The sequence below is a fragment of the Rattus norvegicus genome, chromosome 7, assembly GCF_036323735.1.
Source record: "Rattus norvegicus strain BN/NHsdMcwi chromosome 7, GRCr8, whole genome shotgun sequence".
Classification (NCBI taxonomy): Eukaryota; Metazoa; Chordata; class Mammalia; order Rodentia; family Muridae; genus Rattus; species Rattus norvegicus.
Genome location: NC_086025.1, coordinates 62,862,132 through 62,877,769, shown reverse-complemented (window position 1 = coordinate 62,877,769; position 15,638 = coordinate 62,862,132). Strand labels below are relative to the sequence as shown.

At 39.0% G+C, this 15,638-nt stretch overlaps 1 long non-coding RNA gene across 3 annotated transcripts in view; it reads right to left on the bottom strand.

Annotated features, from left to right (window-relative positions):
• LOC102552186 (uncharacterized) overlaps positions 1–15,638 on the bottom strand; it is a 116,651-nt gene that overhangs the window by 100,213 nt on the left and 800 nt on the right. For 2 of the 3 annotated variants that reach the window (XR_005487016.2, XR_005487017.2), the window contains exons 2-4: positions 11,003–11,055; positions 5,590–5,708; positions 3,920–3,960 (exon numbers count right to left, since the gene is read on the bottom strand). This is a non-coding gene — a long non-coding RNA (uncharacterized LOC102552186). Of the gene's footprint in view, positions 1–2,465; positions 2,699–3,919; positions 3,961–5,589; positions 5,709–11,002; positions 11,056–15,638 lie in introns of those variants that run through there. The other variant, XR_593469.4, reaches the window with a different exon arrangement.

Below are 15,638 nucleotides of genomic sequence, written 5' to 3'. Positions count from 1 at the left end.
TGGGATGCATGCGTTTACAGTCCCTTGCTCTTCACCCAGTCCTGGAGCAAGGGCAGCTTACTTTTCACATTCTCATTTGATTGGTTGCAAACAGTGGTTTGTCTGGTTGCTCTAGTAATGAAGTCTGTCTCCCAACTGCCTAATTTGTTGTATTGTCCTATTACAGCCATAGAATATTTCTAATATAGAGTAAGTTACCTGACTACAGATATGAAGGGACTTCTAAATGCAGAATTACTTTAAAGAAACACAATTTCACTGCCTTTATTGGTATTGATAAAAGCAGTATTGATTTTTATCACCTCTAAACTTCATAATATTTTTTTCTCAGTAAGTTATATACAAAAACAGGAAATAAAAATATTACCCACATAAACTCTTTAGGTCAATTCAGAAGTCTTAATTTCATGAGTCTTTTACCAATGTCTGATTGATTAAAAACTTTCTCCATTAAAAGAACAGACTGGGCTGGACAGGCGATGAAGTATTTAAGACTACCTGATGCTTTCACAGAAGGACGAGGTTTGATTCCCAGCACCCACGATGTGGCCAATAAGCACCCATTACTTTAGATTCATGGAATCTAATGCCCTCTTTTGGCCTCCATGGGCTCATACATGGTACATTCACATACATATTCAGGTGAAAATGCAAATACATAAGATAAACAAAAACAATTTTAAATATAATAGAGTGAGATATCTCTCTGTCATCTAGCTATCTATCATCTATTTATCTATCTATATCTATCCATCCATATATCTATGCATTTATATCTATCTATCCATCCATCTATCCATATATCCATGTGTCTATGTATCCATGAATCCATGTAGCCATGTATGTATGTATGTGTATGTATGTATGTATCCATCCATCCATCTATGCATGTATCTGTGTATATATTATCTATCTATTCATCCGTGTATCTATATCTTTCTATGTATCTATGTATTTATCTACCTATCAATCCACCCATCCATCTACCTATCTATCCATGTATCTATGTATCTGTTTATCTGTCCATCTGTTTGCCTGTCTGTCCATTCATCTATCTATCTATCTATCTATCTATCTATCTATCTATCTATCTATCTATCTATCTATCTTTCTATCTATCATCTATCCATTTTCTTACTGCGTTTTAAGCTTTTTTAAAAAAGCTTAAAATGAGACTTTTTAAAAAAATTTACATTGTTTTGTCTTTTGCTTGCTTGCTTTTATGTAGAAAGTGTTTTTGTCAGTGGTTCTCCACCTTCCTAATGTTGCGACCTACACTACCTCATGTTGTGGTGACCCCTAACCATAAATTTCATTGCTGCTTCATAACTATAACTTTGGTACTATTATGAATCATACTGTAAATATCTGAGATTCAGGAGATCGGATATGTGGCCCCCAGAGGTGTCACAATGCCCAGGTTGAGAATCACTGGTCTATATGAATCACATTAGGTCTCAGGAAGTGTAGATGCCTAGAATGAGCATGAGCTGAACTGAAGAAAGACTTCTGGCAGGTAGATAAAAGCCAGCATTCTTCAGAATTTTGTAAAATGAGTTTCTGTCCCAGAAACATACACATTGACCTTACCCCTGACCAAATAAATATTCTTGGCTCTCTCTCCATTGACATATAACTGAGGTTGAATCTCAAGGTCCATGATGGCCTCCAGGCTCCTACAGTTCCTGTTCGCAAGAATTCATTACACACTCCAAAGCCTTCTCACTAGCATATCAGCCCTTTTTACCCCACCAGGATTCCCTCCTTTCCTCCTTCCAGCTCATGAGCTCCCCTCCCCGAGCTACTCTTCTTCCTCCTTATAACCCAGCTTCTCCAGTATTCTTTATTCTTTCTTACTGGATCCATTATTTCTCTCTCTCTCTCTCTCTCTCTCTCTCTCTCTCTCTCTCTTTATTTTATGTATATGAGTACACTGTCACTGTCTTCAGACACACCAGAAGAGGGCATCAGATCACATTACAGGTGGTTGTGAGCCACCATGTGTCTGCTGAGAATTGATCTCAGGACCTCAGGAAGAGCAGTCAGTGCTCTTAACTGCTGAGTCATCTCTCCAGCCCCACTATTCTCTCTTTAATGTTCACTAAAATTCTCTCTTCCCTGCTTCCCTAGCCCTAGTTATGCCCATTCTAATTTCTCTCTTTGCTCTATACTTATTCTAGATGCTTCTGAATGTACTCTCTCTTACTAGCAAATAAATCTCTCCCCCTAAGAGGGCAGTCATTTCATCTCAGAAGTGTCTTTACTGTGCCCTAACATACAAATAGAAGTCTTGTAGTGAAATCTTCTGCTACTGCTTCCATTACTTTGAAATAAAAAGAGCATAGTAAATTAACTTTGAAGATTTTGTACCAATTCCTCCACTGTCGGGTATTAAAAGTGCTTTCATTCCCTGTTAGGAATCCCTTTCCTCAAGGTAGCCAAGAACGGGGTGTTCTTTAAGTGGGTGTTGTTCTCAGTTTTTTTTTATTGGAGCAGGAAGTTTGGTGTCCTCTTCTGGGAATGGAGGAGTCCAAAACATGGCCTGCAGTCTACATATCACTGGGGTGCTGTGGTGCCTGGGAATCTTAGGTCAGAATCACTGCTGACTCCCAGACTTCTCCAGAACGTCTGATGCCTGGAAGGCATTTATAAAAGGATTGCACTCTTCTGTTCTGTGGCTGGAACTTAGCAGCATGCCCTGAAGTGAGAGAAGCAGAACTGGTTACTAGAATTTAATTGTTCTGCCTTCTGTGTGGCCTGGGATCTCAGAGCCATGCGGTTCTGCAGACGTGTGCCTCCCAGTGTGAACACACACAAACCGGTGAGTTGGTGAGAATTAATGAGGCAACTTAGATACATTCTTATTAATGAAATCTATTTGGATTTCCTCAGTTTGTACCTAACATTCTTGCCTGTACCTGCTGTTCCATAAAATATACCCTTTTGCCTCTGTTCATTATATCTCTTCAAACTTCTCATGGAATGGTGAAACCATGCCAGGAAACTTGGTAAGGTAGAACAGGTCTGAAACTTGGAGACTCAGTGGGTACACACCTGAGATTTAGGCTACTCTTCTTTCCCTCCCAGGTTCCTGACCAGGAACACCTGCCACACTCCCCACACAAGGAAATGTGACCTATGGTCACATAGGCCTGGAACAGAGTTCTTCATGCTAACGAGATACGTAGAAGTCCTGAGTGTTTAGTCAACAAGTTTTCCTTCCAAGACATTATACCTTGCGAAGGGTATTTACTCTCAGGTCCACCCTGAGATGTTGGTATGGTGTGGCATGCATTCATTTTCCATGATGAACTTTCAGTAAACAGTTTAGAGACATGGACTGTCTCTTTCACCAACAGTCACAGTGGGGAGTGTGGCTGGACACTACTGAGCCTCTTTGACTACCTAAGCCTCCTGCAGAAGGCCTCTCTGTGCTTCCAGACACAAAGCAGGCAAACTAAGAACGATCATTGCTGAGCTAAGCCAGAGCTTCCCTTTTTCCCAGCCCTGAGCTAGATGCTGTCCCCAGCCTTTGGGCACCGAATCAGCTCCCAACTCTTCAAAACTCATCAATACCTAGATGTCCAGGAGTTTGGCAGCAGCTGGTTCCAGCCCTGTCATGGGCCTGTGGACCCCTGAGACATCGTCCCAAATTCTCTGAGCAGTTCTCCATGAGTAACTGGTGGCCTAGAAGCCACTAGGGAATACCAGCTCCTGCTTTCTCGAATCTCCAACTTCTCCACTGTGGGATAAGTGCAGTCAAACTCCCAAATGACTGTGCCCTAAGGCAGGCAGGCAGAACCCAGACCAACAGCTTCTCTTTACTGTAATCACACATTTTCCTTGGTTTTCATAAAAAAAAAAACCTTAATAGTTTTGAGGTATTTTTTAGAATGCTATTCTATAAGAACTGGCCTACCTGTTCTTCTGTTCCTTGAGACAAAACCAAAACAATGCATTCTGGGGAGAAAGGACACAGATATAAAAGGTCATCTCCAGCACATCCTACCAAACGTGTGTATTTTCAATTTCATTTTCCCCTTGATACTGATTACCTGGTTGACATGGTATTGGTTATGTTTCTCTATTATTAATGTGATACTTTTTGTAGGAAGTTACCAGACACAGGTAACACGTAAACTATCAGTGATATGAAGCAGTCAATTGTGGTTCTTCATAGTTATTTTCTTTTAAAAAACTCTTTTGTACCATGGATTTGTCTATATACTTATTTTTCAGGCATTTGTACTAGTGATAAGTCTGTGATATTTGATTTCAACCTTGAGATAAAAACCAAATAAGAAGCAAAGGATGTTTTGGAGCAAATCGTTCAACGTTTACCACCTACACCATGTCCAATTGATGCCCTCCCCCACCAGCATTCTTCCTTGTGTTTTGCCTAAAATGATCCATGTTCAACCTGTATATTGATTGTCGGTCTGAGGATCAGCCGATTCTCCAAGTAGTCCTTTTGTTCACTGGAGAACTTAGTTAAAAAATAAGGTATAAGTTTACATTGATAATTAGGTGCCAATGTTTCTAGACCCTTATAACTACCAAAGGAATTTTCCAGAAAATGAGAATCAGTATGCTGTGTCTGTGGTTACATATAAGGCATTCACTTTCATGATTAGAGAGGCTAGGGCACTTCATTCATTGTCTACCAGCTAGAGTAGAAGAGTGGGTATGGAGAGAAGACATTTGCTAAGATACCAGAAGATGAAATTGGCTTCATTAGGGAATTTCACAAGCTTGGCCTAGAAATTCCAAATGGTAACACCTCTGGGCAAACCACTCTCTATGGAAGGGCTGTAACCTGACCTTACACAGCTGTAACCCTGTAGCCTGTGACCAGACTTTGACCACGACTAATGCCACTATTAACGTGGCCGTATTTGACTGGCCCTTGTTTGCCTAGCAGAGTTTGCATAAGAGAACTACATATACTTGTGGCTCCTGCTTACACCTCAACCTGTGTAATGACCAATCTGGACTGTACTCTTTCACATGGTATGACCACGGAAACTATGCACTAAGATATTCACCACAATGGAGAACTCCCTACAGCATATGGCTCTACACTTACAGGAAGTAGTCTGGGTCTTGGACAACCACCTGCCCTCTGGATGTCTGCTTATTAATTTGTTTTGTGTTCTTGTTCTGGAATAAAGTATCAGTCCAGTCATTGACTGCCAATCTTTTCCCACGAAGGTGTTTGCCAATCAACTACCGTTGGTGTTCTAATGGTCTCTGAGTCCAAAGGTCTGAGAATAAGGGGCCATGTCTATGAGTGCGGGTATGAGTTAAAAAACAAAACAGACAAAATGCACACACACACACACACACACACACACACACACACACAGACACATACACAGACACACACACACAGACCCAGGAACTCTGACGTGTGAGAGTGTGAGGGCATACTATGACTGTCACAGTATGTGACTACACAGGAGATCATTTGATGAGCTAGAATGAATTTGTTTTCTTTAGAATCTATAAATGGGAGTTCTGTTTTCTGATTTCACTGTCAAACCTTACTCTTACCTCTGCTTGTAAGTATTTTTAAGCATGTCCACTTACATGTACAGGGCACTGTCGAATATTTTCCTATGAGCTGGTTTCTATCTTTCACCCCTCTGGTAAATGCCTCCAGCTGACTGTGGAGAAGATTTGCACTCCAGCCATTCAGGAAGATCAACCTGGGAAATACATTGAGTCATTGTCTCAAATAAACCAGATCATCACACAGAGAGCACCCTCAGAGAATAATGTCTCTTGATCTCCACCCTGTTCTCCTCCATTCACTCATGTCTTGATCTATTAGCTACTCCTGTCTCCCCTGAATCTGTTCTTTCTGACATCATAACAATCTCCCTGCTCCCGTATTGGAAAAATATTATATTGTCCATCTGATAATGTAGTCTACTCTTTCCTTCCATATAGTTTTCATTCCTTAACTTCCTTGACAACATATTTTCCTCATTTAACCCTTAACTGTCCTCTCCCAAAAAGGGTAATCCTTCTAAGATGCATAATTTGCTATATGCATTTAGTATAAAAAAAACCCAGTGAATCCCTGTAGGAAGAAAGATGTAGACAGCTTGGATATGTACACACCAAGAACTTTTGTAGAAACTTGGCCTAGGAGAACTAGTTTCCTACCTCCCATTGTGTCACCCTAAGTCCTGACTTTGGCATACCTCTACCAGGAAATTAGAGTCTCTTCTTCAGACTATGCCTGTCTTGTTATCTGTACAGTGGAAGCTCTTTTTAATCCATTAGTTTGTTTTTCCAGGTTGTAATGACCTCTGCTTTTATCCTTACATGGCATGGTTCTTGTTTGCTAGGGGTCTTTTGCTCTAGGCTACATCCTGAGCTTACTTTACTTTTGCTATCTGAAGCTTTGTATTGAAGCACAAACCACACAATGCATAGTTGTATATAAGTATGGACGTGCATTTTAACAATTGTGCTGATTACTATATCATTCCATCAGTGATCAAACACTACACATCAACACCCTTGCTGTGAAAGTATGAGAACCAGTGTTTAGATCCCCATAACCTTCATAAAAACTAGGCAAGGAAGGCACAGATCTTATAGTCCAATACATTGGAGGTGGAGACAAGGCTACTCTTGATCTTAGTAGATTACTAGACTAATCAAAATGGTATGCTCTATGTCCAGTGAGAGATCCTGCCTCAGTACATAAAATGTAAAGCAACCAATGGAGAAAGACATCTGGTGTCTTCCTCTGGCGTCCATGTACATAAACATGTAAGTACATCCACAAGGACAGACGTGATACATGAACACACTAAACACATGTACACATGAAAAAGAGCAAAAATCCTACTCAGGATAATTCTAATGCTGACAGCAAAAGAAAAATTTTATTTGTTCCTCTTACTAACAAGCAATTTAAGATAAAACAAAGAATACAGTGCTCTGGTCTCATTATTCTGCCTTTATTATTCTACTGAACCTGAATGGATTGAGGGCGAGTAAGGGCTTTATTGACTGACAGTCCTTTTGGCATCCTACCACAAATGGAGCTTTGCACAGTCCACTAACACTGGTATGTCGGTGTAGTTCTTATCCCTTAATAGCACTGGGGATGACTGTGAAATGGAGAGTGCAAAACTCTCTGGCCAGGATAAAACCTACAGGAGGTACTCACCAAGCTCTCACCTCACAGATACCCATCTACAGAAGGCACTTCCCATGCTAACTCCTCACAGATGCCCATTTACCACATGTCTGCAATGTTTCTCCCAACAGTGGCCTACACTTTGGGCTATGAACCTTTCTCGGCTTTGCCATCATCTTTCTCTGTTGAGGAGACTCATGTACCTTATCATCTGCCCTTGAAACCCCAGTTTTAGGATTCTAGCTCTGACCTATTGCCGCTGCAGATCCATTTCTGCACCCTGGAAATAATATCTACCGTGCTTACTGAAACGTGTGGTTAGTGTTGAGAAGTATCTCACAGAAAACATGAGCTCCCAGGAGTTGTTAAGAAATTCTAAAATCAGGATTTGTTAGTCTCTGCTGTGGCTACCAGAGGCAGAACCAGTGTTAACCTTCTAATGGCAATTGCTTAAGACTGATTCGTGATTGCCAATGCACAGAAATTACTCTGTACTTTTGAAATTTTTACTTATTTCCAACCTTCGATTTGATTCTTTTTCTTGTTCAAACTTTGAAAAAAAGAGAAACTTATGTCAAGCAATTGTGAGTCAGAGGATGGCAATACATGTAGAATTTTATTTAATCTCAGTATTGCATCTTCTCGTGTTAAATTTAGCATTTTAATATTTTAAGTTTAAGAGCAAACCTTGTCTCAACATGTCCCTTTCCACTTTGGGTGAAAAACAGAAAATTGACACTCTTCCAACTTAAATGTATTCTTGTGGACTGGTTGTCTCACAAGTATCCTAAGTCAAGAGTTGTGCATGCTTCATCCCGTCTTCTAATTCTATTCTATATCCATCCTAACATGCAGAAATCTCCATCAGCTCATTGGATTGCCTCCTCTAACAAATCGCTCTCCTAGCTCAGTGAATTTTCTCTCTAAGCATTTCCCACTAAGCTCTAGATTTTTATATTAAAGAGCCTAATTTGGTTTTCCAGTTCACTGTCTTACCGACTAAATATATTTATGGAGCAGGCTGCTTTTAACACAGCATCTTGCTTAGGTCTAAAGCTTTCCGCATCCTTTATAGAGACCCAATTTGCTGCCTTCATCCTCTACAATTTGTTTCCATAAACAGGCTACCATACGGAGGTCAACAGTCAGAGTCTAACATCCTGAAATTGAGCCCATGATTATCATTTAATGTGCCTCTTTTTTTTCCCTCCTCATTCAGGATAAAATAAACCTTACCTGGAAGTGGGATGCGAGAAAATTTTATTTTCTGTCTGGAACAAATGCTTCTGCTGAGAGCTTAGGACCTAAATGCTTTTGCTCTTAGAATGAATTATATATGGGGGAAGCATCTCCACTGTATCATATAGCCTCAGACAAAGACCATAGAGGCTTCCTGTAAAAAAAACAGTACTTAAAACAGCAGGGTTGAGGGAAGCTTAAGATGCCAAATGGACCACCTTCAGACTGTTTTTAGACTCATGATAGGTCTCCGAAGTCAGCATGCCAGCTGCCCTGCGCTATTGTGCCATTATGCCTAACTCCCTGACCACAGGGACCATTACGGAGAATTAAAGGGCCGTCCATTTTCAATGACTGCTGATTGCTTTGCTGCTCTGTTGAGGACTTCCAATTATAATGTCAACTAGCAGGCACACACCAATTCACTAGTCCCTGTCTCATGGCCTGTCTAGTTGCCTCAGCAAGCCACTAAACAGATACATTTAATATCGGTGTAAGCCATGCTGGTTCACAATAGATTTAGGCCAAACAGATAAAACAAGAAATGTTGGAGGGCCAAACCTGTGTCAGTTGTTAAGAGAAATTTATATTACACAGAATTAATGATATATATTAATAACTGGAAATATGGCTCCATGGTAGAGGGCTGCTAGCTGAGCATTGATATGTGAGTGTATATGTGTACATATGTGTATATGTATATGCTTATGTATGTGTATATATATATGCATATATATATGTTCTGTATATATTCTATATACATTCTATGTAAATATTAGAGTATATATACATCATACATTAGAATATATACACTCTAATGGTCAATGGAAATATAAGGGTTAACATAATGAAACTATAATTGTGTAAGTAAAAATATCACACTTTCAGATCCACTTTGCATGCTTTAGATTTTCCCTCAGGATATCAACAGATTGTAATAAAATTAAAATGATTAAGTGCTAAAGTGAATTCTTCTCATGTAAATTTTATTATTTATTGTTTCTCAAAATAATCTTTGCTATTTGCCATTCACACTTTCTTCTTCCAAACTCTTTGTTCCAGCTGGATTTTTTTTTTACTACATTCACATTCATTTCTTCTTTTCTCCATGACAATTCCCATAAACTCTATCACTTCCCATTTCTGCATCCTTTGTAGTGTATTATCTGGAACCCAGAGCCTAAGGCCTTGACCTTTCTATTAGGGTATGGTATCAAATATGGTCATTTTAAAAATTTAACTAAAAGCATTCACAAAATAAATAAAAAAGATGCATATTCAAATAAACTTTCATTACAATAAATTCGAAACGATGGTACCATTTCGAAAAAGTACATTGTTGCAATCACTTCTTCATATTAATTTGTATCAATCTTTATATTAGTTCATAGGAGTTACTATGCCCCCTCTGTTCAGGTGAGGTCCATGAAGCACACAGAGATTGTTCTAAGCTCACACAACCAGAGGGTGACAGAGGTCAACTGTGATGATAGTCAAGCATCATAATTCATACTTACAATCATTGCCTGAAAAGTGATGGTGCCTCCAGTAATTATTTGATAAATATTTGGGCTGATAGGGGCAAATGACAAATATTTGATAAATATGCTGGGCTGATAGGGGCAAATGACAAATGTAAATATGAACTGTAGAACTTCTAGCCCCATGAAAACAGCCATTGAGGGATCTGTTTCTTCTCACAGTTTGCTCACAGGTTAGACACTGAAAACAGAGCAAAGCTATCCAAAAGTAGGCCTTAGTTTCCACATAAAAATCACGGGGCTTGCAACAGTGTCCGTCTGTTAGAGTTGTGAGACCATTACTGAGTTCATGCAGAGAAAGTGATTAGAACTATTCCTTATTCTATGGCATGATCCATTCCTTGACTGTTGTTCACTTTCCCTTCCTATCCACCTCCATCCCAAGGGCATTTCTGTTCTGAAATCTCTCAGTAATTATTTGTTGAATAGATGGATGTGAGAAAGTGATGCACCCCAGACTTCTAAAGGTAACGTTATTCTTTGAAAGCTCTCTCTGCTTGACTAATTTGCTTTGATTTTTATTTTCGTTAGCACATAAAGCTGAGCACAGTCCTTACATTTACCAGAGTCTGCTTTGGCCCCTAAAATGTGTGCTTTCATCATTAGTCAGCTAATGAATAAGAGTTCAGTCACTGCTGGAGAGACTTGAACTCAGAGAGAAAGAGGTTATTCTTTTCACTGTAATGAATCTATTTATATGAGAATAGACCATTATGTCTTTAGTGTGAAGTCCGTGCGTTTTGAATGGTTTCTTGAATTCTGTTCTTTCCCTTTTCTTTAAACTGGCCTTTATTATTCTTTTACTCGTTACTTATTCAGTTTGAAAAAGAATCTTTTATATATATTTTTTCCTTCCTAAAATCCAAGTTAGCAGTTTCTGACTTCTCTTTTGTTGTAAGCAAAATTGCTTTGTCTTTGCCAAAGAATTTGGTGGAGTCATACTTCAACTAGATTTAGTTTATAAATTCTTCAAAATCGAAAGGACTCACTAACATTTTCAACCTAAATCACAATCAGGTATGTTTGTTACAGGATAGACCCTCAGAGTCCAGTTGATACAAACCAAGAGATGGAGGTATGCTGTCTGCTGCATCCTGGAATAACATCACAATGGACCTGAAGCAAAATAAGGAAGAGGTAACAGATGAAATGGGAGACAATAAAGTATTTATCCCCAAACACAAATTCTGTGGCAGATGAAACTGAGTGTGTCCATTCAGTCAAACATTTACTAGATGTCTCCTTCAGTGTCAGGCGCCACTGTGCTAAGTGGTGTACTAAAGATGACATTCATACTATGGCTTCTACTCTAGATGCTCTTTGGATATAAAAATTGATTGGTTTTGTTTTCATTGAGGAAAGGATAGAGACTTAGAAGCACAGGGAATGCTGGTGGACCAGCATATCTGTGGTAGTCATTCCTACAAGAAGTAAAGACAAGGTTAACATTTATGGGTTGTGAAAGGTTAGATGAATACAGACCACAATAACAGCATTCTAATTCTTGATAATATGAATAAAAGATTGTGGGAAAATAAGCATAGTGTGCCTACAAAAGTATAAGTGTGTCTGTGTCACTTGAGTATGAAATGTATGGGAAAATAACATTAAATAAGGTTGAGCGGGTAAGCAGGGGAATTATGGGAAAGGAGGCAAGTGTGTACATATGACTCGGTATATGTATCCTTTTAAGGGGATTTTGCTTCAATCTCTAAGCTACAAGGAGATAGTTATGGGTTTAAACCTGACCCAGTTAGATTCTCATTGGAATAGATAAGTCCATGAGTTGCATTGAGACTTGATTTGAGAAATTCAAGACTGGATATAGGGAAATGTAGTTAGAAATGATTGGGTAAGGTCTGCAAATCAACTGGATTAAGAAGCTGCAATCTGCAGGATCAGTGTGTGAGGGTTTGAAGGATAATAAGTCAAAAGTGAATCTAAGATATATTGCTTAAGTAGCTAAGTGGATACTAAAGAGGTCACGTAATTTAAATAAATCCCTTTTAGGTAATGTGCACTTGCTTTATGTGCAGCTGTGCAGTACCGAAACAAAACAGAACAATTCCATGTGTCATTACGAGTAGGACACAATTCCAAAGCAGGCTTTATTTTCCTTTGGCTCAAAAATAAGAGAGAACAGGCTAACAGAAGACTTGATGAACAAACTCAAATGTCAGAAAAGTCAGCCAATTGTAGAAGTACACAGGGATAGCTCATATGATTGTAGCTAAGGCATGAACTGGGTGGGTGTCTCCTGCTAGGGTCTTAAATGCACTTTGGAAATGAAAATGGAACACTTAGTGATGATCCTGTAATTGCTCTGCACCAAAAGACCACAGAGCATTAAGCAATGCATAGGCTGTCGATTCAATGTGACCTGGCAGAGAGACAGCTTGGATGGTGGTTGTAGTTGTCATTATTGTTGTTGTTGTTATTGTTGTTGTTGTTGTTGTTGTTGTTGTTGGTGGTGGTGGTGGTGGTGGTGGTGGTGGTGGTGGTGGTGGTGGTAGTGATGTTCAATTCTTGCCAATGCTCCAAGTCTGGATGACTGAGCTCTGTTTCATTTGGTAGGGGATTCTGTCTATACAGAATTTCCTTGTAATGACAAGAAAATTAAGGCACTGTATTTTAATTTAAGCACAGCTGATGGTTATTCCAATTGTATTCTGTATAAACCCAGTAATATCAAAATTAACAGTTAAGTAAACAAGAGGAAAAAGGACATAGACTGTGTAGTGGGGAAGGGATGTGAACCTCTTTACTCTGCACTGAATTGGCTGCTCTAATCCTTGAACCTTGAGAATGAAAAGGATAAACAATTATCGTATGCCCAGCTCTGTGTTGTTTATCCTAATTTGTATTTTGAGGTTGTTTCCCTGCTATTTCAAAAAAATATGTGCTTTTAGATTGTAGAGAAACCAGACATGAAATATGCCAAGCTCTTACTCTTAGCCACACTCATGGTTTATGAAGTCATATATAGGAGCTGAGTCATAGGCTTTTCGCCCAGCTGCAGCCTCCTAACACTTAACCTTCTGGGCTGCAATATTTCTTTCTTGAGATTAAGTTTTATGTAATAAATAAATTGTTCCTCAAATATTGCATAAGACATGTAGTAACAAACATTATTCTGTTACTCATTTTGAGGGGCTATTTCACATAAAATGTCTCTAAGTGAAGGGAGAGAGGTGTTTGAAAACAGTTTAATTAAGCCAGGAGTGGTACATGCCTTTAATCCTAGCATTGGGAAGGCATTGCAAACAGATATCTGAGTTTGAGGCCAGCCTGGTCTCCACAGTGAGTTCCAAGATAGGCAAAGCTATACAGAAAAAAATCTGTCTTGGAAAACAAAAAGCAAAACAAAACAAACAAAACAGTTTAATTAAGCACGAGATGTGAGACTGGGAGTGTAAATACTGTTGACTATATTATATTATTAAAATATAGTACAATCAAAATTTACATTTCAAATCAATTTCTCAGCATTCATTATTTAAAAGACAAATACTGTTCTGGTTAAAGTCGGTATGCACAAAACAAAACAAAAAAGACTTGGGTAGAGGAAGAGGATTTAAAGAGAAAATGGAGAGACAGTAGGACTGCAGAGGGAGATAGAGAGTGGGACATCAAAGTAATATTGTAAATGTAAGTACAGATGTATATATGTATGTATATACATATGCATGTGTAAATATATCTGAAATTGTTAAAGAACAAATTTAATTTTAATTAATAAAATATTTTACAGGTATATTATTTCTACGATGTTATAAACTAGAGTATCACAACAGGTTATATTTATGGAATGTGTAATGGAGTAAACAATTGTAAATAAGTTTGCTTAATATTTTTTAAATGTATTTGTGATTAAATTCTAAAAACATTCTGAAGTAAATAGAGATGTGTCCCTGCTTTTAAGAGACAGCTGACACATCTTCAACAAATGATGCTGGTAAATCTGTGTGGCTCAGTGCACAAGAATACAAACAGATCCACATTATCACTCTGCACAAAAGTCACCTTGAAATGCATCAAAGACGTCAACATAAAACCAGGTACACTGAACCTGGTAGGGGAATAGCCCCTAACTTGCTTGCACAGGAGAAGAGTTTCTGAACAGAACTCCCTTAGCATAGGCATTAAGATCACAATTAATATACAGGACCTTGTGAAACTGGAATGCTTCTGTAATGCAAAGGACATCCTCATTCCTAAAGTAGCAGCACAGAATGGCTTCACATACAACAGAAGGCTGATACCCAAAGCATATAAAGAATTTAAAAACCTAGTTATCCTAGGTTTTTTTTTTCATTTTTTTTTTTGGTTCTTTTTTCCAGAGCTGGGGACCGAACCCAGGGCCTTGTGCTTCCTAGGCAAGCGCTCTACCACTGAGCTAAATCCCCAACCCAAAAAAACCTAGTTATCAACAAAATACTCCGATTAAAAACTGGGCTACAGATCTAAAAAGAGAATTCTCACAAGGGGGGCAACCAAACAACTGTGAGAAACAAAGAAATAGTAACCTTAGCCATCAGGGAAATACAAATTAAAATTACATTAAGCTTTGTTATTACAACCTTCTCAATGGCTAAAGATCAATAACACAAGTGACAATGCAAGCCAGCAAGGAAATAGAGTAAGAAAACTCATCCATTGCTCGTGGGTCGGCAAACATATTCATCCACTACAGAAATCAGTGTGGTGGTTCCTCAGATAGATGGAAATTGATCTGTCTCAAGATCCAACTGTAGCACTCTTGGGGATATCGTCAAAGGACTCTTCATCCTACCACAGAGGCACTTGCTCAATTATGTTCATTGGGTTCTATTCATAAGAGCCAATATCCTAGGTGGCCCTCAACAGAATGAATAAAGAAAATATAGTACATTTGCATAATTACTTAGCTGTTTAAAAAGAACAGAAACAAATGAAACAATATCATAAAACTTGAAGGTGAATGGTTCGAGCTAGGAAAATAAATCATCCTGAGCGAGGTAACCCACAAACTAAGAGACAAACATGGTATAGATTTGTTTCTACGTGCATGTTAGTTGCTAAGTCTTCAATGAGCAGGCTACAAACCAAAGAACTACAGAGGTTAGGAATAAAGTAAGGGAGTAAAGGATTTCCCAAAGAAGGGGAATGTGGGACCATGAAAGGCACCCTGGTTCCCGGTGGAGCAAAGGCTTGAAACCCTGCTGACCCTGAAAGGAAAAGTAGGCATTTCACCTGACTCCCAGAAAACCAGGCCCTGTCAATAGCCACAGTACTCCATAGATTGTGGCCATCAGTCACATAAGGGAAACGCCCCAAATCCCTCCACATGTAGAAGACATAACCTATGGTCACATAGCCTTAAGACAGATCTCCATTTTAATGAGGTACCTAAAGGCCTGAAGGCTTAGCCAATGAACTTTCCTTCCCAGACACTCCTTTCTGAAAAAGGTATTTAATCTCAGGCCCACCCTGAAAAGTCGGGTATGGTTTTACTCATCCACCTTCCGCCATGACAATAAATGTCTTAAAACTGTGTACTGTCTCTTTTCATTGGGATCCGTTGTGGAGAGCCACAGAGAAGGCCTTGGCCTACAGAGCTACTGTCTAATCTTCCGTAGAAGGCCTTCCTGCATTTCCAGCAGTGGCTGCCACCAAGCTAAGCTCAAACCTACCAGTGTCAAGCCAAAGACTCACACTGT